Source organism: Ammospiza caudacuta, chromosome 1 (assembly GCF_027887145.1).
Source record: "Ammospiza caudacuta isolate bAmmCau1 chromosome 1, bAmmCau1.pri, whole genome shotgun sequence".
Taxonomy (NCBI): domain Eukaryota; kingdom Metazoa; phylum Chordata; class Aves; order Passeriformes; family Passerellidae; genus Ammospiza; species Ammospiza caudacuta.
The window spans coordinates 128,236,958-128,262,605 of record NC_080593.1 but is presented as its reverse complement, the minus strand read 5'-3'; the positions used below and the strand labels follow the sequence as shown (position 1 = coordinate 128,262,605).

At 36.1% G+C, this 25,648-nt stretch overlaps 1 long non-coding RNA gene across 1 annotated transcript; it reads right to left on the bottom strand.

The window, feature by feature from the left end:
• Positions 1-6,066: 6,066 nt before the first annotated feature.
• LOC131566940 (uncharacterized) lies at positions 6,067-24,219 on the bottom strand. Its single transcript, XR_009275605.1, has 3 exons — positions 24,138-24,219; positions 23,606-23,659; positions 6,067-6,167 (listed from the first exon to the last, which is right to left on the bottom strand). It is a non-coding gene; the product is annotated as an uncharacterized LOC131566940 (long non-coding RNA).
• Positions 24,220-25,648: the final 1,429 nt, after the last annotated feature.

Genomic DNA, 25,648 nt, shown 5'->3' with positions numbered 1-25,648 from the left:
TATTTATCCATATGCTAATTTTCACATGTTCCTGCTTTGTCTTTTAGTTAAAAAGCACATTAGATTTGTGGATACATCTTCTGTCTCAATTTATTATTTTATATCATAGCAAAATTTTCTTCTTTCTTTCTTCACCATACCAATAATGCCAGCTCTGTGACATGAATAATTTTCACTATAAAACTTCTACCCACTGTGTTCAGGTCAATAAATGAAATATTTAAAATTATTTATCTCAAGTTAGTCCTTAAAGAGCTCAACCAATGTCCCTGTTCAGCACAATACCCTGAAGTCTGCTTTTTGGCAAGACAGAACACAAAGTATTAATATTATACTATTTTTCACTTTCCTTGGATTTATTAATGACTTTAGATTATATCCTAAAGTCTATTTTCTGCAATTTTAACTAAGAAGTGTTGATTAAATTAGAAAAGATGACCACTACTGTAAAATACTTTCCCTTCAAATCACTTTTCCTGAAGCAAATAAAAAGAATGTACTAAGAAACAAAGCCTATTTAGGGTCTATACTCAGTTATGACCAGAAGCAGAAGAGCTAGAAATTTTAAAAGTAATCATCCTCCTGAAAGCCTTTGCAGCCCAACTCTGGAGACCCCAGAGGATAGATAAACATCTGAACTTTTAGACACTTGTCCACAGCTTACCTAAATTCCAAGTCTTTTGGGGTCACCCATCATTATGAATTTCCTTATTTTTATGTTTGCCAGACCCTTTTAACCTTAAATTTTCAGAGCTTCATACAATTTAATTGCTCAACTCCCACAAAATCCAAAGGTTGTGTGATTAAATTCCACTTAACTCTGAAAAGATAGAGTTCACTATTACTTAATGTATAACCCTGTCTAAAAAATGTCATTAACATATACAATTCACACCACTGTGGAAACTCTAGTATCCCCTTAAGGTGAAGCTGCTCTAGTCTTGCTCTGTCTATGTAAGTGTCAATTTTTACCTATTTATGACTGCATATTAAAAAAAAAAAACAAACAAACCAGAAAACTCCCCACAAAACCAACCTTCAGTTTGGTCAAAACTCCCAAACTTTATGAAGAGCAACTTTTGTAAAATACCAAAATTTGCCAAGTTCTTCTATTTTTGTTAACTTAATGTGTTATTTAAAAACATAAATTTTAAAAGAAAGCAGTATATACTTATATGCATTTTTTATGTGTTTTATTGTTTTAATGTCTTAGACATTAATAAATGGATCTACCAATTATGTCACACTTAGCAGTATTTTTCATGTTTAAAACAAATTTTTGATCACTTTTCATGTAAAACCAGCTGTGTCTACACATACAGACTGGGCAAATGAGGCACCCATTTAAGATAATTTTGCAACTGAATGCCTGCAATTAGGAACATAAAATCCTCACAAAGGGCCTAACTTCCTTAATTTTCAGTACCAAATTTCCATCATCTCATTCAACACTAATGACCAAGTAAAAAAAAATCTTCACAGCAGTGTCTATTGTTTGATATTTAAACACTCTTTCCAGCTGAGAGCTGAGATGATCACTCTTCAGGTCTTACCTACAGATATGCTCTTTTACAAAAGAGCAAGAGGAATTCAGAGCTGCTCCATTAATATGCCTATTTATTACACTATTCTTTCTTGTGTGGACACATCAATTTCTCTCTTCTATTTTTTTACCTTTATCCAGAAATACTTGTGGAAGACGGGATGGCATATAGCAGTTTACATTTTCTCAATAAGCAACACTGGTATGAATTTCTCATAAATAAATAAAAGCTTTTTTTAGGTATGTCTCTTAGAAGGCTCAACCTATCCAGCTACCGAAGTGCTATCAAAAGTGGTATATTTGTCAAAAGGAAAATACTGAGCTCTGATGAATTGAAAATCACTATGGAAGGCTGCAGTGGCCACAGTCCTGCAGAGACTTGCACTTATTCTGGGCTTTGTGTGTTGGGATTAGTGCCTTCAAAATCGATGTGATTAATAAATGCAGTGCCTCACGGTGTGTGTTTGAACAGGAATGTATTTATTGCAGGCTTGCCTCAATGAAACAGAAACTTTCTGAAAGTTTCAGGTTTCTCTAAGGAGAACTTCAGAAACTGCAAACAGACTAAACTGAAGAAATAAAATAAATCTGAAGGGTTTTTCCAGTAACTGCAGGAATGGAAGAGTGTCAATTTTAAAAGGTAGAATTTAATAAAAAGAAGAGCATTAGCTGAAAAAAACTCTTAAAATACATTTGCATTAAAAAATAATTACAAGAAGTTCTGTGAAGTCTGATTTTTGGGTACATGGAGAATTCAACTTATGGAATTAAATCTAAAATTGTGCTGTCTAGACCTGTTGAGGTCAGGATACCAAGATTCCTAAATGACTCCTAAAAGTGTCTTTTCATCTTTTTTTCAAATTACTTTCCTGGTCATTTAATCAGCATATTATATGGCAAGAGAACAACTAAAATCCAAACCCCACCATTTCCCTAAACACCTGACAGAAACAAGTTCTAAATTGATACAAAAGCCACTTTTATACTTAATATGTCTAGAGCAGCCACCAAAAAGTTATTTCAGAATAAACCACATCCTTTCAAGAGTGTAAGGTACAACATATTTGTCATTCTAGCTCCATTCCTGCAATAATCTAAGTATGCCCATGACAATATTTCATTTTTCCTCTATGAGGACAATGTATATTACTTTGACATCAAAACTTAGTTACACAAAGTGACAAAATATTAGTTTCATATTGAAGGGCAGCATTATTTCTCATTTTATGGTGAAACAACATTGGTTAGAATTGCAATGTGGAATTTTGTTCTAATATGACTTCATTTTACAATACATTTGTTTGCCAAATTTTGTTCCTATTGGCAATTTAAAATGACAAACTAATGCATAGCCTTTCATAATTTTTTAATTCCCAAAACTTCATTAAAAGGCAATATTGACATCCATAACTCATTACAATAAAGCTTTGTGTCATGGCAACAAAAAGCAGTAAATTTGTGTTCAAAATTTGCTGCAATCATTTCTGCAATGATATCTAGTTACATTTTTGTTTCTCTCCTGTTAAATACCCCTTCTTAGCTTCAGCCATCTTACTGGAGTTCACCACAGTCTCTGTGCTGATGTTAGCAAGGAATAAAAACTAGATTGCTTCTAAATGGATGTTTAAATTGGATAATGTGCAAATCTCTGTCCGTGTAAGACAGCAGAATGATAAATGACCATGCTTTAAAGTGGGAACCCCTCCAGGTCATATGGCTCCTCAAATCCCCCTGAAGACTGGGAGTGCATCATAGACATTCTGTAGTGATAGGTATCAATAGTAATCACTTTCCAGCAAAAAGATGAATGATGAAAATATTCAGATGGAAGGATAAATAAATAGTTCTGATGTAGCTAAAGTGTTTACTGCTTTGTTCAGAATTTAATTTGAAAGAAAGTAAAATATTTTTTAAGATGCTGATGTAGAGGGGAATTGAAATTATGTGATTGATTGATTGATTTTTTTTAATTGTAAAAACTTTCATCAAAGTTCAATATATGTCTGTGAAAGTGGTTAAGATTTTGATTCCCCAGAGTTTTCTGTTTCTGTTAAAGTGGTAGAATGTCTTCCACTGAAATAAATAGGAGCCACTCTGTGCTGAGGGTAGTAGAAGGGCAGTATCAGGAAGAAAATTACCTTTGCTGTACTTGTGCTGTACTTATAGTACTTGTTCAGTACACTGCAGTTGTGGTTGTACTGAGACCCCTACCAATTGCAAAGAAATAAAAACTAACAAAAGATTCTGTAGAAATAATAATTAGCTTCAGCACAAAAAAACCACAAGGTCAGCCCCAAATGCCTTTCCTCATGTCAAGTCACACCTAATCACACCGAGAGGAACCCCTGAATCGATTTCAGTGAGAGTGTTTCTACCAAGGAATTGCTGGGGTTGAAGCACACAGGAATCTGCTCATGATGTGTGAATGGTCTGTATCACAGAGCTTCCATAATCTCTGTATAAACACACTGTAAATAGTTTATGCACGCTAAGGTGAAACATCCAGAGCGCACTAAGCAGGTCCAACTTGCAGTACTTGCTCTCTTGGTGAAGAGTGCTGGGATTGTCCTGCAGCAAACACTGGGAGTTCAAAAAAAGGTCAACAACAGATATAAAGTTCTACCATATGGTAAGTTATCGTTTTCATATGCTGTGGAGCATAGACAGGCCATAGAGTTTCAGAGTAAAACTGAACCTTCTAAATCTAAGCTGAGCCCAAATCATGTCAGTTGTTAAAAGCTAAGTGAACTATAATCAAAATAATATTTTTCTCTTTCTAGGTATCTATCTTGTACTTTTCAGACAGGAATTTTAACAAACTTAGTAAAGAGAAGGGTTTTATCATATTATTGGTTCAAATAAAATTTCACAAGGTATCTAGTCTCATATGTATATTTATATAAACTTAATTGGCAACAGTCAAGATAATCAAAACAGTAATTTCTCCTTCTCTACATGAAGCTTTGCATCATGGGCTATGTAAAACTTCATAACTCCTTTGCAAGTGACATTTTTAATATATGTAACAGATCAACAGAATGGATGGGGTAGGAAGGAAGCTGGAGGTCATGTGGTGTAACACCCCTTAGTGCCAAGCCTGTACACCTAGATATAGTTGCCTGGGATCAGATCCAGACCTCTTTTGAATATCTCCAAGGAGGGAGACTCCACTGGTCTCTCAGCAATCTTTATCAGTGCTCAGTCACCTTCACAGGGGAAAGTGTTTTCTGATTTTCATAGGGAACCTCTTCTGCTTCAGTTTGTGCCTCTGGTCCTGTCACTGTGCACCTCTAAAAAGAGCCTGGTTCCATCCTCTTTACACCCTTCCCTCCGGTTTGCACACATTTACGGGATCTTTCCTGAACTATCTCTTCTCCAGACATAGCAGTCACAGCTCTCTCTGCCTTTTTTCATGGAACTTTCAGACTCTTATCATCTTTGTGGCACTTCACTGGGCTCTCTCCAGGAGCTCCATGTCTCTCCTGTAATGGGGATTGCAGAATTGGACACAGGACTCCAGATGTGGCCTCAGTGGTGCAGAAGGAAAGGCTGACCTTTCTTTCTAAAATGTTAGAAACATTTCTCCTTAGGCAGCTCAGGATACCCTTAACTTTTGCTGTGATGTTCAATGTGTTGTCCACCAAGTCTCTCAGATCCTTTTCTGCTGAGGTGTTTGACAGCCAGCTGGCCCTCAAAAATGTAGTTACTAAAAATTATTTTTCTTTCCTCTCTACCTGAAGAATCCAGAAATGCAAAAAAGTTTGTCACATAAATATTATAGTCTTTCCTTTTAGAAAATCTAAGAGGAACAAGTGTATGAGACTGCCACTATACACCACAATAATTTGGAACTAATGGACAAATGAGAATCATTGAAAGAATATGCCTGATTAACTACTGTTCAGTGTACAAGTACATTTGAGTGATATCTCAAGGAGTTATTTTAGCAATTCACCTTCAAACTCTCAGGACAGCTTAATAATGGTGGACAGAAGTCATTAATGCTTGTGTATTTATCTGGAATCAAAACACATCTTTTCATAAATCCACAAAGATTTTGCAGGGCAGCCAGATAGAGATGATTCAGCCCTTTGGTAGTGAAAGCTGCAAGGGCAAACCATCCAGGCAGACTGCAGGGCAATAGCTGGGAATTAAAGAGGATGGAAAACCTTGTGTCTCACAAGAGCTCCTTTGTGCAGTTCAGCTTAGTCCACTTTGGGAAGCAGCCTGTTTAGGTTTGTCCTCGTGGAGACTTCACATTGTTTTGCAACAGCTTTCCTTGGCAACAGTTCTGATTGTTTCAGCCAGCCTTTATTGATATGACAGACAATGCAAGCACTGTCAAAAGGAAGAGAGAAAGAGATCCTGGTTGGGACCTGTCTGAAATAGCAACAGTCCATTGCCTTTTAAAGAGTTTTCTTTTACCCACTTCAGTGGCCATAAGCTTACCACAAAAGAAATCCCTTTTTGTCTCAGAAAGGTCAAAACAGATGTGCAGCAACTGAAGACAAAATAAGGACAGACCTGACTCTGGTGTCCTCACAGAGCTGAACTGAAAAAGACTTGTGTAGCTTTTCAATCTATCTCCTGCCTTCACTTCTTTTTGGGATTAGAAGCTGAAGAGCTAGAGCAACAAAGACAGACTGTTTTAATCAAGAGTCCCAGGAGAATACCTGCCATTTATAAGTTTACCATGGTGATTTCTCAAAATGAAACAGGCCAAACAAAAACAAATACAAAAATTTCACACTTTATCTAAATTATTTTCCCTAAATTATTTCCCCCCTATCTCAAATCCATGACGGAATTTTAAATTCATGCTGGAAATGGAGCAGAAGTATTAACTAAAGAATATATTACTGCTTTTCACAATGTTGGTCTATCCAGGGATCACTGCTAGCTAATTACAAATTGCCTGTGCTGATATGAATACTGTTCCATTTCTACTAAAATATCCATAGTTTGGCAGATAAATTCCTGTAAAAACCTTGATTTTAATACTGAAATTGACTCAGAGCAGTTGTGTTAACTTGAAAATTAACAGGTGAAGACAAAGTAAAAATAAATTAACAAATAAAAACAAAATAAATAAAAATATGTAAACTGTCACTGACAAAAAAAAATAGGTCATCCCTTCTGGTCCTGTACACAGAACTTCATTTTTACTCTGCTTTCTGTGGTGCAGAACTACAAGGAAATGTAGAAACTGAAAGAGATTTTTTATGCTATGGAGAAAGAACTTCATTAGTACTAAATGTGATGTTGTGCATGGTGGAAGAGCATCAGTTCTGGGAGCTGAGATTTAGCTTCATATTTTTAGCATTTCCTCCCGTCTTCCTGTTCACGGATAGGTATGAAAGCATTTTCCTAATGCAAATATTTTCTAATTGAGCTCTTGCTGCATGAATGAGTGTGGTTTTCCTTTGGGAGCTCATTACACAACTTTGCTCCCTTCCCCAAATATTCTGTATCTTTCAAACCATCCCTCTCATTTTACAGTTGAATTATACAAGGAGACTACAAACATCTTCCCGAGCTGCATGTGAATTTTCAAACCCTGTTTTAAAAAGGGAGGTAGTTTTGAAAAATTAAAGCCACGAAAATTTGATTGCAGTGCTGGGTGTGACAGTGAGAGATTCTGCTGTGGAGACGCCATCAGTTGAGTATTTGTGTCTGCACTGCCTCTATGCTCCCCACCTGAGTGCAGTGATTTATGAGACCTTCTTTTCCTCCACATTCCCACCCCAGTCATAGGAGGAACTTTCAGCTGCAAAGCTCAGTTTCCTCTGACAATGCAGCATTATTCCTCTGACAGCAATTAATTTCTCCTGCAGCAGAGATGCATTAGTTTTTAGGAAATGCAAAATTTAGTAAGGTCGGTTATAAGCTACACCATAATAAACAGACTGAGTATTTCAAAGTATGAAGAATCAGTTTTATCACATTATAGAAAACTTAAGTATGTGTCAAAATCAAAATTATCTTTCATTAGTATCTTCTAAACATCCCCAAGCACAGATGCCTATATGTTCACAAATGCCTATATGCCTACATTAAATCAAAATTGATCCACTAAATAAATGTACAAAAAAAATATTGTTACTATGAAATGAAAAATCTCTTTTTAAAAGTATTAATTAAAATACAACATCGTAACACTGAATTTAAGATAAGAAATTTTATAAAAAACACTGAGATTTCTGCCAAAGGTAATAGACCAGCTTGCAGTTCTCAGTTTTTCAAGTCTTCCCATCCAGGCAATAAACATTCATTTTCAGCATAACATTACCTCTCCTTTAAACTTCCATTCAGAAATATAAATACCAAAAATATTCACTGTATTATGCTAAAGATTCTAAAAGGAGAAGATTAACATAGAATATATAATCAGCTCACACAACTGAGGACATACCTTTAGGATGTTTGGGACATAACAGCCTATAAGAATTATAGATGATTAAAAATATTTATAAAATATTTAAAGTAAGTGAACTCAACAAACATGAGGTCAGAAGACTTCTAGATCTTTAAGGTTCTTTTCAACCCAAACCATTCTATGATCATACACTTAATCAAACAGCTTTTTACAATTTCTAAATTATTTCTGTGTTAGACAAGGTTACAAATCTTCTCAAGAAAACTAAAAGTGTTGTGGGCTTTACCTTAATATACAACTATGAAAATTAATCTTTTAAAGAGTTTTGGATACAATTATCACATAATATAGTTTTCATTCCTCTAAGTAAGGTTGAAAACCAAATATTCAATAATACAATTGAAGAAATGGTGAAAAATATGAACTCAAAAAGACCATAACTATTTGAAATACCAGTTGAAAGAAAAATTCATTTTCATTGAAGTAACACAAATCAGTAGGCAAGTGGTTAAATTTTTCCACTTAAATGTTTAAGTAAGATAGACATTAACAAGACCTCAGACACTGCTGCATTAAAGAGAGTGCTACCTGCAGAAATGTACAGGTGCTTGAGTTTTTAAAATTTCAATTTCATGCTTTTCAGTATGTTCTTGCATATAACAGTGTTAATAGGACTTTTTATCACCATTGTAAATTGCAAAATAAAAAGGTGTTAAAAAGTATCTGTTCACCCTGTTAATTGGACAAACTCATAACTACCGTCCTCAGTACATGTTTGCATTAGCTGATCCTGAAAACCTCCAATACATTATTCCACAGTAATTCATTTGAAATTTACTCTACTGGAATCAAATACTATTTCTATTTGTCCAGTTCCCGTGATCGAGGAGAATAAATTGATCACTGTTCTTTTTACCACCTCTTGTTTACTGGAGGACTTATGTGTCCTCCCTAAATGTTTCGTTTCCTGGATTAAAAAAACTCTAATCTTTTGACCTTTTCTGTCAGTTGTTTCAAAACCTCTTTTCATGTTTTTTTTCTTTCTCAATTCCTTCACGTTGATCTATATATTCCTAGTAGTATGGCAAGCAGCTGGGCAAAGCCATCCAGATGAACCCTTACATTTCCTGAAAAAAAACAACTTGCTAGGTACTTCCTGGATAAAGACAAAGCCTTCATCCTGGAATGAGATTCACTCAGTTCTCTTTCTAGCCTCCTAATCTTATGTTCTGTTTGTCATCCATTTCAATAGGTCAATTTCTGCCATAAGAAATAATGTGTTATGCATAGTGCTTTTACTTTACAGACACTTAACACATTTTAGTGTGTTTTACTTTGTTGGCTGTCTCTTCAACTCTTAAGAAACATTTTGAATGGCTTTCAGGAATTACATTGTGTTTAGATCTTGTCAGTAGTTTGACTTTAGTGTTATCCTTCCATAAAAAAAGATTAATTGACCTATGAAAAGCCATTAGTGTCTCCTACAATAAATAATGCCTTTTATTTCTGCCCATGGGAGTTTAAAAAAGCTATGGACTCTTTCTTCTTCAAAGTAATAATTGACAACATCGTTGAGGTTATAAAGACAACAAATCCCAGCTACCTTACCTATATTGTTAGTTCAAATGACTTCAAAAAAGTTAATGGCCAGAGCAATTCAAATGGAATTTGGCCCCAATGACGCACTGGTCATTTTTATAACCACTAGGTAGAAATATGGTTTTGTGTGAATATTAAATTTTGTCAGTTCACTTACAACCAAATTACAGCAGACTCTCAGGAAACTTTGTTGTGTATACTACCATCATCTGGTGTATTCTAGGATACAGGCTCTTTTCCTGTGGGAATGGGATGAACACTGAAACAAATTCTTACATGGAAAGACTAAGTGATACCTTTTAGGTTTCTTCAAAATAATATTTCATAGCTATAGATGGCTTTTTTTAGTTTTCTATTTTTTTTTTTCTTTCTGATTCTGGAGCAAACACCACCACTTACCCCCAAAAATTTCCAGAAGAGATTTTCTTTCTTCCTAACCAAGAAAGGTTAGGAACTTCTCTTCACTGCATTTCTAGGATAGCTATCCTGGGATACCACCTTATTTAGCTGGCTTCTTTAAAGGAGGTAATCTCACACGGCTTGAAGGGAGGAGGGCATTATCAAGTTATTACCACTGAATGTTTTGTTTGTCTGGCCTCATGATCAAATCCCTTAATTGCATTACAAAATCCCATTGTGCCTTAAATGATACACATCTGGAATTGAGCATAATGGTTTATTGGATTGATGTCCCTTATTTCTTTAAAATAAAGTACTGTAGGAAATCTCATTTTTCATATTAACTGGTCTGAAAAGATCTCAGAGTAGGCAGGGGTGAGGGAATTTACTGTTACAAAAATGTTATGCATAGTAATTAAAATGCTCCATTTGTTTCACTGAGGACTGACAAGAATATAGCATCCCTTTGATTATTTACAGACCCACCATTTCAAGATCATTTACTTAAGTAAGAAGATTTGGCAGCTTTGTATCCCCTGGAAACCTACAAGGGGAGATTTGGATCACAGTTTTATTAAGCAGTGAAAAATAGTTTTGAGGTATTTTCTTCTTGCCCTCTCAATGGGATCTGCAGATATGGCTAAGGGACCTAGGGAAATTCCTTATCTGATCATAGCATTCGTAATACATAAAGTTCAGATTTGCTTTTAACACGCAATACATGAGACAAAGTCAATATTATTATTCAGATGTGCTCAGTTCTCCAAGCAGAACTAAAGTAATTCACTACGCTTGTTTATATTTTGACAATCAAGACCAATTATTGTTCTATGTGTAGTACGAAGACATCCCACTGTATCTACCATCTCATTTAGGGCAAGATATAATTGATGTGTAAAATACAAAATAAGGGGTAAAATGCAGAATATATTACCAAATAATCAAATTAAAGTATTGTGTCAAATTTTTCTTCTTTTTTTTAGCTATCCACTGCATGCCAATCATTAAGATGCATCTAACAGATGGATTTGTATTCAAGAAGATTTGATCCATCATCAGTGTTAAAGCAAGTTCTAATCTTTTTTTTTTTGCCATCTGTACCAATAGTTATGTGCTGGTATCAATGATATAAAAGATAGACATTTCAAAATTATGACAGATATATTTCCAATAATGACTATGTCCAATACTTCACATTAATATTAAAAGAAAACATACGGGTAAACAGAAGTGAGTCTAGTAGTAGAAACCACTGTAATCACTGAAGGACAATATTTATTTCTTACTCTGGAGCTGTTTTTCAAATCCAATTAATCCTTCCAATTCAAATATCCTATTTTCTTCTCTCATCTTTTCCTTTCCTTTTCCTGTGAGGATGCTAAGGGCATTTTATGTCAAAAGAGGTGTGCAATGCACTGTGTAGAACAGTAGTACCTTTCATGAATTTAGATTGCTTAGACTTCAGTTTCTTTACATGTTTTACATTTTAAAGAGCTAGGAGAACAGAAGCTGCAAACAGTTTGTTTAATTCTTTATAGTCTTTTATCTAATGTCGTAACAAGCTCTCTTCTATGATAAGCAAAAAAGCCTTTGATTTTCTCTTGATATAAACTGCTTTTATAGAGATATGTTTGAAAATTTCATCATGCAGTTCTGGTTCCTTTTTTGTTCTGCATTATTCTTTTTTGTCTTTAAGATGGGGTGGCCAATCTTACATAAAGTATCCCAGACAAACTTATAAATGAATTACATAATGGCAATAATAAATATAGCGATGAATTGTGTCATGGCAATAACTTTTTTTAATAAAATTTCCCAGTTCTTACAATCTCTAATGACTTAAGTTATCCTTCATCTGATTCCTGTCTTACTGTCTTGAACCAAGCTCCTCACTAACATATTTGCAATGGCATGAGAGTCTCAAAACATTCCTGGTGCTGTTCATTTTAGACTCTTCTAAAGAGCTTCAGTTTTTCCCTATAGTATTGCTATATATTTATCAGCATTGAAATCCAACTACAATAGCTCTGACTTAATTTACTCCAGTAATTTATCAGTCTCTGATTTTTTTTATGGTCCTCCTCCTGACTTAACAAAATCCTTGTCATCTACAGTTGTATTTCTTTCTACCAAATATTTTTCCACTTTATGTCAGCGTCTCTTCACCTTCCCCATAAAACCAATGACAGTAATGCAGAAATTAGTGACCTTTTAAAAGACTTTAATACTTCCTTCTTTGGAAAGAGAAAGCCTCTTGAAATAAGATTTCATTTGGGAATTAGTAGAAAAGAGAAAGCCATCATAAGAAGCCTGGGGAAAAAAATTATTTTGTGAAGCCACAAATATTGGAGAATGTGTCTAGAAAAAGAGAGCTGTTGGCCAGAACAGACAGACTTGACACTCACTTCCCCCCTCACTTTGGCATTGTCTTCTTTGATAAATAACTCTTGTCCCCAGCTTTAACTTGTCATTTTATGTGTGGTAATAGAATTTGCCTGCTCAAATCCTGTTCTGTTTGGTAATTGTCTACATGATCTTTGAGATCAAAAAGAAGACCTTAAACTCAAAGAGGAAGTAACTTACCATGATGAACTTCTGTACAAAGTTCTCTTTTCTTCAGTGACTGGAACCAGAAGGAAGGTAGAAAGGCATATTTCATGTCAGCTGGAATGTGCTTATGACAGTCACATTCAGTTTCTAACCACACAGTGAAAGTAGTATTTAGGAGAGTCAGGAAGAACTGTAGACTACCTCAGTAGAATTCTCATTAGAGAGAAAGGAATTAATTTTCCCAGTCAGCTGGAGAGGCAAAAAAGACAATTTTGGAAACTGATGTTACCTGCTCATCCAGTGTCAGTGAGGAGTCAAACTGAGAGCTCAGAGGCTTTGGACTGGTTTTATGAATGGCAGCTATATTTCTTCTTTAAAAAGTGGAAACAATTTTTTTGACCAGATATTAAAAGATTTTTTCCTTTTCTAGTCAGTATTGTTCCACTGTTTCCTAGGTTCAGCTTGACCAGTGGGAAAAGACTTTTGGCATTCTGAGACCCCAAAAGCAAGGAAGACAGAGCTGACATAACCTCATCATTTCCTTCCCTCTGTTGATTGCTAGTACAGGCAGGCAGCAATGTCTGTCACTATGTACTTCTCAGTTGTGTGCATCAATGTAAATTGCCAGCTGGTGCCCAGTCTTCACAGAGCTTTCGACACATCCCAATATCAGAAGCAGTGGCTTAGATGTTGCTAGTGGGGGACATGGAGATTTGAACCTACTAGATGTTAAAATAGGAAGATGGGGTGTGTAGAATTGAGATCCACCCTCTGATCTAATGCCGTCAGTTCAGGACTGGGACCTTTCCTTTAGGCAAGAAGAAGTATCTTTAAATGAAACACAGAAAGAAAAAGAAAGGAGACATTCATGATAATATTTTTGCAACTCCAAACTTCCAAGAAGACAGCCATGGTAAAAAATCAAATCAATATAATGAAAATTCTACTTGATACAACTCTCCTATTGACAGCCTCTCTTTTTTTAGAAAAATATGCCAAAATATCTCCAAGTATCCAAAATAATTCCATTCCAGTCTTTGAAAGATGTCAACTCCATTAGGCATCTCTTGAATGGTTCATCTATATGAATTTATTTTTAGATTCCAGGCCAAGCGACACAGACCTCCTACATTCACATCTCCTAGAATGTGAACCTACGTCTGTACTTAATCCTGTGCTGTTTCTGAGTCGCAAATGATCTTATGCTTAATGTGTTGGGTTTTGTTTTTTTTTAATTCAAATGCAGTATTGAAGCCTACTACTGTGGGGTTTTTTTTAACTGTATGATATTGGAATGTGCATTACATGGCAAGGAGTAAGCTGGGAAGGTATATGAGTGCATTTGAGATAGAAAAGCTTTTTGAATAAACAAGGAAATATGGGTAAAAGTTCAATATCTGCTGTAGTCTTGAAAATGCTGCCTACTGGGGAGGTCCTGGGCTCATGCTTTATCCACAAATCATGCCAAGACCGTGTCTCAGGGAAAATTAGTCACCTTTAGTGACTAGACAGTATGTAGAAGCATGACAACAAGGAATATAGATAGCTAAAAGTTTATTTGTCTGTCTCAATGTTTTCTATTTAGCAACATAAATACAGGTTTTGTGAGGAATGCAGGACTTGGGAGGAATGCAGACACTCTGTCTGGGCATGTAGGAATGAGATGAGCCAAAGCCCAAATGGAATTCATTTTGGCTAGGACTGTCAAAGGCAGACAAAGGGGCTTCGAAAAGTATGTAGGTGACAAAAGGAAGACTAGGAAAAGTGTGGGTATGGAGAAGAAAAGGCTAAGGAACTGAATGCTTTCTTCACTTCAGTCTTTGCTAGTAAGGCCAGTCTTAGGATCCCAGGTCCAGGGGAAACCCTGAAGCAAGGAATATGTACCCATGGTAGAAGAGGATCAGGATAGGAAATACTTAAGCAAATGAACTCTGATGGAATACTCACAGGTAATGAAGGAGCAGGCACATGCCATTGGAAGGCCACTGTCAATAATCTTCGAACAATCATGATTAGTAGTGCCTGAGGACTGGCAGAAAGCAAGCACCACTCATAACATCAAGAAGGGCAAGAAAGGGGATCTGGGAAACTACAGGATGATAAAGAAAAACAGACAGGATGGGGAGAGGGTGAGGTGGACTGAAAAACCAGCCAGGCTCACATAATGAGGATCAGTGGCACAAAGTCTAGTTTACACTGGTAATTGGTGCCCCCCAGGGGTGAATACTGGGTCCAGTCCTGTTTAACACCTTCATTAATGATCAGCATTCTGCAGCAGAGTGTATCGTCGGCAAGTTTGCCAATGACACAAAATTAGTAAGTGTGGTTGAAATGCCAGAGGGTCCTGCTGCTGTCCAGAGTGACCTCAGCTGGATGGAGACATGGGATGACAAGAACCTCGTGAAGTCCAAAAAGGGCCACAGAGGTGGCTGAGACAGAAACATCTCTTCTGTGAGAGAAGGCTGAGAGAGCCAGGACTGTTCGGCCTGGAGGAGGCTCAGGGGGGATCCATGTGTCTGAAGGGAGGGTACAGAGGGCAGAACCAGGCTCTTTCCTCTGGTGCCTGTGGCGGGACCAGAGGCAGTGGGCACACAATGGAGCACAAAAGGTTCCCTCTGAACACTTTTTTTGTACTGTGACAGTGACTAAGCACGGGCACAGGCCACTCAGGCCTGCAGAGTCTCCCTCCTTGGGGATATTTAAAAGCTCTCCGGTTTAATCCTGGGCAGCTGTGTCTAAGTGCTCCTGCCAGGGCAGATGTTTTGGACCAGATGACCTCCAGAGTTTTTTCCTCAATCTCAACCATTCTGTGAGTCTTTGGCTCTAGATTGGATCACCCACTTGTAGTCCAAGACAGCTACCTTAATGTCAACCTTGAAAACAAGCTAAATTTAAAAAGATCATATAGGTTGAATTCATTCATAGGAAAAAACCCTCAACTTTATTAATAATTTTTGGTTTGTTTAGGATTTTTTAGCACACTATAGAGTACTAAATGTAAGTAGAGCATAGGGTAGTAGTTCAACTTTGACATGAAAATTGCTCATGATAGCAGTAAGTTATCTGAAATAAACCAGCAGTGCCTGTTAGCTCTCTCTGACTGAAAAGAGGCAGATCTTCAAACACAGAAGGTTTGAAAACTATTTAGATAGGGCACAGGATGTCACAATGTTTTGGTCCACTGCCCAGTACAAGGTGGTCCCCAGACAAGTTGAGGTCAGCTTCACAGTACTGGTGTAACACACTATAAATAATATGCACAGAGGTTTTGGCTGTTCCTACATATGTATATGACATTTTAAAGACCATCCTTATTTATAGGGACCTAACCTGACTCATTCACTACATTTGAATGAAATCATATTACTACCCTCTTGTCATAGCTGAGTTCTGTTGCATTATGTACGACTGCCTGGAGAATTGGCTGACTGCTGGGAAGAAAGTATGTTATACATTTCCCTGAAGTGCCACGACAATGAAGAGTAGATATTCTTTTGTGATTTCACTGCTCTTTCAACCTCTCATTAAAGATAATTTAAAAGTAAAACTTATTTTTATAGGCAGTCATTCTCTCTATCCTCCTCCTCCAGATTTTTAGAGGCTGCCATTTATTCTCTCCTAAAAATGTCATGTTTTGGGAAACTGTCATCCTAGTCAAATCTTAAAGAACTTTCTTGCTTTGAAGAATCAAGGCACCAAGGAATCAGCTATGTGAGGCTTTTGGTCAATTTATTTATTTGTTTTGTTTGCCATGCTGATAATTGGTAGCTTGTTATTTTAAAATGTAGTGATAAAACCAGGAGTGCCTTTTGCCTACAAAGACTAGACTTTTGGGTACATATTAATACTGACTTTTAATAAAAAAACAATTTTTAAAAGAGCTAGAAGCCACAATAGCTACATTTAGGAATGGTTAACACTAACTCCTAACAATAAAAAAATTGAAACTGAAGTTTTGGTTAATATTTGTGTGACAATTAATTTTTCAGTTGACACCAAGAACCAAATGAGATCTTCAGATTTATAGTAGTGTACTCCTCACCTAAAGAACTGAAAACTAAAGCCAGAGCTTTAACTGATCTGCATCTAGAAGGAAATAGTTGAACTCACTGTAGTTTGAAAGCAAGGTATTTAAGCTTATCGTTAAATTTCAGTTGAAATGTAGATATTTTACATTGCATATCAGAAATAATTTCTTAGTGAGCACCACAGAGCTATTATGATTTCTGCAAGCCAAAGATTTAAACTAAGCCCCGCAGCAAATATTCTAATTTGGAGGAATACAGTATGACTTTACTCTGGAGAAAATAATTTGGAAACTTGTTTTAAACAAGGATTTCTTTTTTAATTTTAGAATTAGTCTTGCTGTGATATGGGATAGCCAATGGTGCGGCCTTTAGTCTTAGCGATGGTCCACACTAATGAGCTGTAAACATTAAATCATAGCATGAGCGTGTAGTAGTTACAGGTGACCTTTACACTGCAGTGAGTAGAGAAAAAAGTTTGCTGTGTGTTACAGAGAGTTTAGACAGCTACATCCCTGCGAGACCTGGCTAGGAACACAATGTTTCCCATGAAAAAATACTGAATTGGTAGAAGAATGACATGTGCTGTAGGAATGCATCCATTTCACTAGCTTCTCCTTGGAAAGAAGAGAAAACCTGTTTTGTGACAGCTTATAGACCTTCTCTGCAATTGCCCCAGCTCCTGAAGCAGCTGGACTGCTTGACACCCACGAATCATAAGCCACCTCCTTGGAAAGCTGGGTGCCACAGAAATCCCAGCCCCCCAGCACAGCTGGGCTTTCACTGTTCATAGCCCTTAAAATACTTCACACTGCTCCAGGAACGAGGTCCTCTGGGTTTCAATGGTTTCTAAATCACAGTTCTTCTATATTTTATTTTTTGCATTTAAAATATGTCTTGAAAAATCTGAGTGGAAGCACTCAACAACATTGATGTATCTCCTCTATTGTAATAAATTTTGACATCTTGAATCAATGTGCAAAACTGCTTCATTTTAACATCAAGCAAGAGAAGAAATGCTTGGAACCAGAAAATAAGGTGATCATTCACTACAGGCTACAGTAACAGCTGTTTCATTACTGCAGGAAAATACAACCAAACTGCTATAATAAAAACAGATGTCTATATAAAGTGTGATGAGGACTCATCTAATTTTCTCATTCAAAGTTTTAAAGCTTTCTATGAAACCCTTACAGAAAAGGCACTCTAAAGAGAAAAATAGCATAAACTTTATGTCAGAGCAATTTTTCTTAATTAGGATTCCAAAAGTCAAAAAAGTGAGAGTAATTAAGTAAATTAATTTAAAGTCTAATATAAAGACACAAATTGAGTATATAAAAATAATAAGAATAAAATCAGGTTTTTAGATATTAAATTATTCCTTAATTATAAAAATTTGAATTTTTAGACAACTTTCAAATTAAATTTACAATTTTTTGAAATAAATATTTTAATTAGTCACAAACTTAATTCATTATTAAATCATTTTGCCACAGAGAGCTTTGTAATTTTTAGATTTCCTTTTAAATAGAAGCAAATGTCCAACCCTCTAGCAATAGATTCTTCTGCCTTAGCCCATTTCTGTTTGCAAGCACCAAAAGATTTTTTTTAACTGCACTGTGAGAATGTATTTTCTTTGGCAGTATCAAAACCAAGGAGATATCTTTGCAGATATCAATTAAGATGCCTTCTATTTCAGTCTACAGTGTATTTCAAACATATGTCTGCTACCAAGATGCCAGTTCAGTATTTACCATTCCTTTAGGATTTATTGTAACTATTTGAAAAGTATCTTTAGAAAGAAGCACATAAGAAACAGATTGAATAATGGTGAAATGAACCAAGTCTAAAACACCAGATAGATTTGAGAATCATCAAGAACTAACTGTAAAATAACAATAATGTTTTATAAACTGAAGGTCTTTGCAGGAACATTGTGCATGCGAATTAAGAATTTTTTACTTATTTAATTTTTTTTTTTCCCCTATGAGCATTAAGCATCCGTCATTATATTTCTGTACAGATGTACAGGTACAACTGTAGCCAGAAAGTGTAAACTGCAAATGTCTGACAGCCCATCTGCCCTCAGAAACACTGCCTACCTGCCCTGATTGGAAAAGTACAAGTCCCATTCTTCAGCATATGCGAAAATTTCATTTTGTATCTTTAAAACCCAGACAGCTGGAGATGCAGTTATGGATTTGAAGCACATAATAGTGTTTTTGTCCAAGACTTTTTATGACTAGACTGATTTTTTGGGTTACACGACTTGTTTGTTAAAAAAATGGAAATAAAATCAGAAGAAAATTCTGATTAGTGAGTGGTTTATTTTGAGAATAAAAAATATCTATATTTCATTTTAAACTGTTCGTTTTCTAAAGAAATTCCTTGCATTATTGGGAAATTACATTTATAGGAGTTTGGGGTTTGTTAGCACTTAGATAACTATTCCAATATTTTTATAAAATATATAATAATAGCGTGAAACCTTCAATGGAAATAATTATCAAAGTGACTTTTAAAAAAAGTAAATTAGTATTTCATTTGAAACACTTAACCAAGATTTGATTTTTACACATATCTGAAAAAAATACTGTATCCCTTTTCCACCTGCAGACCTCATGAGCTAAAGTTAAAATACAGTAAAGGTGCTGAGTAGCATGCTCTATTTTTTTTTTTTTACTATAATTAAAATGCTGGGATGTATAATTTGCCTTAGGGTGTGAGAATTTTTGGGAAAGGTATTGTCAGAGATGAGTACATGCTCAGCTGTAGCCAAACCACTGAATTGTGCTAGTTTTAACCTGTGGTCACTAAAGTAATGATCATGACTTTGAAAGGCTGTTGAGCTGCAGCACCTCCCAACACCTTTTTTGCCTTTAGGCCAATAAAGTTGGAGTGCTGTTAAGTTCCTCTTTTTTTCTCTCTTGTGCTCATACAGATGCACATTTGTCATTTATTTACCACATCAAAGTCCTGAGAAGAATCATTTAAACATGGTGTCCTGGTTTGAATGAAGCTTTCCTTGCCTCAGGTACCATAAACCCTGCTGCAAACTGTGCCAATTCTGAGTGCAGCAGTCTAGATACAATATCCTGTTTTCCAGAGCCCCTTACACAGTCTGGGAAAGAGTGATGATGCCTTTACAGGCTAATGACACTCTCTTTCCCCTGAAGCATTTATTTCCTCCTCAGAAGATATTTTTTCATGCTCTAAAGCATGCCTTGCCATAATTTCCTGGAAGCCAGCCACATCCAACAGGTTAAAACCTTTCAAGATTGTCCAGCCTGCAGGATTTTTTAAAGAACAGGAATAGCTCAAGTATGATGTGGGTCCAACTGCAGAGTTTAAAACACTGAAGATATCTAAAAATAGTGCTTAAGAGCAGTGGAGAAATGTTTCTGTGCCTTCTTTATCTCCAGATTCACCATGGTATAGAAGCTGATTCCATAGGTAACATATCCTGGTGATTTGTGCATGCAACAATTAAACAGATATTTCAGGTCTTCCTGGAAAGAAGGTACAGATTTGAAGAACACTTTGAAAAAGCCAGTAAAACTACAGCTATTGGACTGCAGCACACCCTGATTCACAGGGAGAGAGATCAGCGTAGCCCACCTCACCAATCAGGGAGTGCAGAATTATTAAAATACCCTTGTGGCTTCTTTCAGTGTGTTTGTAGAAGCTTCTCATGCCAGGTCTAGGTTATTATTTACAGCAACACAGAGGGTCCACTGCCATGATAGAACTGGGCTTTGTGGAGGTGACATCATGTACTGTGTCATCTTTTATGCCTGCACCTTATTTTTTTACTAGGCAAAAAGCATAGTAAAAAAACGCTTACTAAACTTGTTGTTAACCATTGCTATCAAAGCTCCCCTTTTACCCTCCTACACTCACTGCCCTGCAGGCCTGGTCCCTCCAGTTCAGCTCTGTTCTATAAAGCAGTCTTCTTGGAAGGTTTTCAGTCTGCCATGATTTCTAGATCACAATAATATGGTCCTACAAATCTTTCTGTCATCAGTGTGGGTTAAAGAGGTTCCACTGCTCCAGTAAAAGAGGAAGAGAGAGAAGCAAGCTCCCAAGTTTGGTGCATGAGTTATGTAGCCCCTGTTCATCTCCATTAAAATATTTGGCCACCTCAGTGTTAATTTTATCTAGACATCAATCTAATTAGAAAATTATACACTCTTGAGACCTCTCTCAAAACTTAGTTTTCATTAGCTGTTGTTCATAACTTGATTTGATGGAAAGAAATGAGGCAGATTTCCACTAAACCATCTCTTAGATAATAATGATGGGATGCCATGACCCATAGCCATTTGATGAATATATTTCCAGAATCTAGAGCTATGTAATGACAAAGAAACCCTTGACATGAAAGTATTCTTTTAAAGAGGTCCTGGGAAACACTCTGGACACAGACAGATTCACAGATGGAATGTCACAGTCCATCATATATTTACTTCAATAAGACAGTTTTTAGAAATAAAATGCAACAACCATTTGAAATAGCATTTGCTATATTCCAGTAATCTTATTACTGTCTCTCTGGAAACAGGTTGACCAGTCCATTTATTTCACCCAACCATTACTTATCTCTATTACAGGAGAGAAGCAGTAGATGAAAAGAACAAACACTGCTAATTGCAGGTTTTTGCCATATATCTTCCTCACTTCATGTCAGCTTCCAAGTCCCATTCATCCATACCTCCAAGTGTATATGTACAAACACAAGCTGCAGGTAAGTGATATGCATCTCACAAAAGAAAAGGAACCAATATTTTTGTTCTTGTTCAAATGTTACCAATGTATTGACATAGTAACATTAAAACACATTGATAATTACATGTTATTCCATAAGAGGCACCTCAGGATTTAGCACTTAAATCCTCATCTCCAGCTTTAAGCATTTCAGAAGAAAAAATTCTTTACGCATCTCATGTGTTTGTCAGATAACTAAAAATTTCTAAAGAGCACCAGTGAACCCTTCAAAAGCTGTGCAATAATGTACAATTCATCTATGTTTGTAAGCAAAAGAAAATCAATCAGCCTCATATTTCAGAGGATGCTTCTGCATTTATTTTCATATGGTCTTTAATAACAACTAAAATCTCTTTCTTTTCCTACTGAGTACTGCTGAGGCAGCTACAGAGAGACAGTGAAAGGCTTTTTGTAAAAATAGCAGATTATTTTTCTTTCTCTGGGTAAGTTAATATTTTAATTCTTTTACTCCTCCAAGTTATTTTTGGCTGAGCTGACAGAACTGGCCATTGTGATGAAGTCCAATCCCACAGCCCTCTATTGTTGTAAGTGATAGCCCCAGCTTTTATTTTCTGGGCAAGGAAGGCTTCAACAAAAATTTCCCATAGAAAGCCTCATCCCCACTCACCTGTGCCCATTGTTATTCAGATGTTGAATTTTCTACATACCTCAAAGACATGCATCATTAATAACTAGGAAATTTTAATCACCATAAAATAATGAGTGCAGGGTACTGATTTCTCATCATCCACTGATTAATCACATGCATATGTCTCTCCAGCTCTTGGCTGTACTTAAGAGGTCTAGGGAGAAGCATACGTCTAAGCTCATTGAAAATGAGAAAAAAGCCATTGGAGAGGACATACCATAATCACAGTAAATCAAAATAGATTATGTGCAGTTTGCTACCAGAACATTCGTCATCAGAAGTAAATTGCTGTATTTTGGGTGACAGGCAGAGTCTGTAATTTTTTGGACTAATAATTGTGAAGTTCACAGCAGCATTCCTTGTGTCTGACAAAACCTGCTCAGGCCAGCCCTCTGGAGATGCTCAGGGAGAGGCACACAGCCATGTCCACCTCCACCAGCTTCTAACGGGATTACAAAGTGCTTCTCTGGGAGAAGGCTTGTGACTTCATGTATGGAGACTCGTGTGTGGTGATGAAATGGAAATGTTTAAATCAGGGCTTCTAAAACAGGCAGATTGGTGTGCTGCTTCCAGACAAGCATAGTTAGCAGTGATGGATATCTTTAACACTGCCAAGATCCAGCTGGGACAGGTTCTCAAGAGTACAGAGGGAAGATAGATTATGTTTTCTTCTACTGAAATTGAGTCTTTCACCTACAATGCCACAAATCTCAGATCTCTGGCACTTCAAACTGTAACAAGACTTGATTTTAAGGTGGAATATGCTTTGAAAGCTTTAAGAGAAATGAAGAGCACCATACAGTCCCTCTTCTTAACTTAATAATACCCCACTAATGCTGAGGACCAGTAAAAAAACCAAAATATTACAGAACTTACATAAAATCTTCAAGGTGTAAATTTAGTTTTACTAAATCTCTGTGAAGGATATTTTATATCAAGAGGTTGCTCATTTTAGTAATATAAATATATTGCTGAACTTAATAAATATATTGCTTGATAAATTTTTGTACAACATAAAAGAAGTTTGCTTTGGGCAAGTGGAGCTTGTAGTTGATAAGAGTACTACAGCCATAAGAAATCACTATATCACACGTTTAAAAACAGCAATTTAATCTCTGAGGTATGTTTCAACCTCTCCTCTTACTAATGTAGATATGTTTTTACATTTTAACATTACATTTAATAAATTATCAAGTCTCTTTTTTTAATTTTCTTCTTCTTTTCCCCTTTAGGAGTAAGTCAGTTCTGTGCTGCATGCAACAGGAATGGAGTGTATCACCACCTCTGATGTGATAAGAGTGCTAAACCACAACATGCTAATGCAATACCAACAAGAGTAAAAGCAGGAGAAGAAAACAGCAAAATAGGAAAACCCAGAGTAAGAAAATACGTATTTTTAGATGTCTGTAACATTATGAGAACTCTCTTGGAACAGAGAGATAGGTATTCTAATATTTATCCCATGTGAAATTCAGGCAAAACTTCGACTTTATTCTTTTTTCAGCACTCAACCCAATGCCTTTGTTCTAGTGATTTCCACAAACTCAGCTTTAGCAGCATAGATTTTCAACTAAAAGATTAGCAGGAGCAAAAATGATAATACAAAAATAATAACATTTCCTTTAACCAGTAGAATACTGCATAAACCAGTGAATTATCTAATTTTTGGAGGAGAGTAATTTCAGAAGTATTTCACTTACATCAAAGAGGATCCCAAAGGCTTGAAATCTTAGCACCAGCCAAAGTGCAGAGACCTAAGTGACAGAAACAAAGATGCTTTACTGTTAAACTCTCATTGTATAATGAACCATACACAAACCTTACTCTCTCTAGAAAAATATTTGCACTTCAATTACTACTTAAAGTAAGTAAAATAATTTCATTGTAGTGTCAATGCAAAGTGTAGGCTTGTTGGATGAAACTTCTGTGTTACACTTCTGCATTGTATTCAAGCCAAAATACTGTGAATATTGTAGTGTGGCAAAACAGCCACCAACAGAGCCAACAAGTCCATTGGTCTTTGCCACCACCGTGTGAAAATCTCAGGTTTTGGAATACAGAAATCAGTCATTTGGATTAAACTGGTGCTATCTTGTCTATAATCTGCTTTTGACAAAAAGCAGGAACTGATCATTCCAGTGAACTAGATGAGAACCACAGTAGCATGCAAGCTCTGCCTGTCACACCATATCTACTATCTCATTTTGTTATCCTATTCGTAGAGTCCCATACCTCCTGGGTGGCTTTCCTCACAAGCAACTCTTCACAACCGTGTTGTTCCTGCTTCTTTGTCAGGACTCCTCCAAGCCTCTCCCTAACCAGCCAACACACCCTCTTTTACCCCAGTTATCTTCATTAGCCACAGCTGCCCCCCAATTAAGGACATCACAGCTGCAGCCCATTTAAAACAATTAGGATTGGGGCAAGGCCACTTATACAATACATAGATTTTACTATGGCTCAAAGGCCACCTATACAATACATACTAAGGTTCAATGGTCACCTATAATCTCAGCTAAAAGAAATACAATGCTACCCTCTAAGGCTTTTATTGATTGAAATAAATTGGTATAATTCCTTAAATACAATAGTGACTTTTTGACTTTACACATGTAATGCTAATTTTCCCTCTTTAGGGTTGCAAAGTATTTCATAAACACAATAAGAGAAAAAAATGAAACCTCAGTCTAACTTGCTAATGAAAGGTGCAGGAAAAGCATAGGGAGGTTTAGTGTCTGGCCAAACACTCCATACCAACACTCTGAAGAAAGAACCAAGAACAGAACATCAGCCTCCTAGGTTTAAATTTTCAGTTTTAACATTTAACTACTTTCTAAGAAGTCTTCTGTATGATAGCTCTTGGGTATAAAGTCAATATGATTCATTCTGCTTTAAGCAGTTTGTGGTCTTGCTAATGTGATTATATTCAGGTCATTGAGCGATACCTTCACGGAAAGTGAAACTACCATAACATACTGAATCAATATCTTGTTGAATTGCTGTCAGATATATGCTGGAGGATAAGTTTTCAACTGTTGCTCATATGAGACCACATATTTAGCTGGGTCATACTGGTGGTTTGGATCAAATGGCAGTTTGTTATACACACACACACATATACATACACGGTTTCTTCCAGTGCAAATAAGTTATCAAATGTGCTTGGCTCTACAGAATTTTAAAATTTCCTGGGTGAAGAAAGATGTCACAATAGGGATTCCCTTTGCAGAATCAGATATCAGTGAGTTACCAATCTGACAGCACATATGGTTTTATAAAGCCATAGCAGCAGATAATTACGCTTTTTTTTTTTTTGGCTGAGGAGTTTAAAGATTTCAGCAGTGACATTCCTGAAATCATATTTCCATAAAGACTCAAGGGCTTTACTGCACTCAGATCTAAAATACAAAGTAAAAATTTGTCCAAATGTTGAAAAGGCAGCAATTTTCATGTAAGCTTTTAAAATTAAATGCAGACAAATTTTAATCAAAACATTATTTTCTTGTACGTTTACAAAGAATGCCATCACCTAGGGAGACAGCATAGTCTTTATGGAACTTTGTGTTCTCTCAACAGCAATTTCTTGAAAATGGTCAAAGCCGATTTGTTTACATATATATCAGCAGGAAATTTCTTTGAGGTTTTTTTTGCATGACACACCCTTTGATACAGAGTGTAAAATATTAAATGACACAATTACAGCAGTCTAAAATTCTGAATAACATTATACTGTCTCAGAAGTG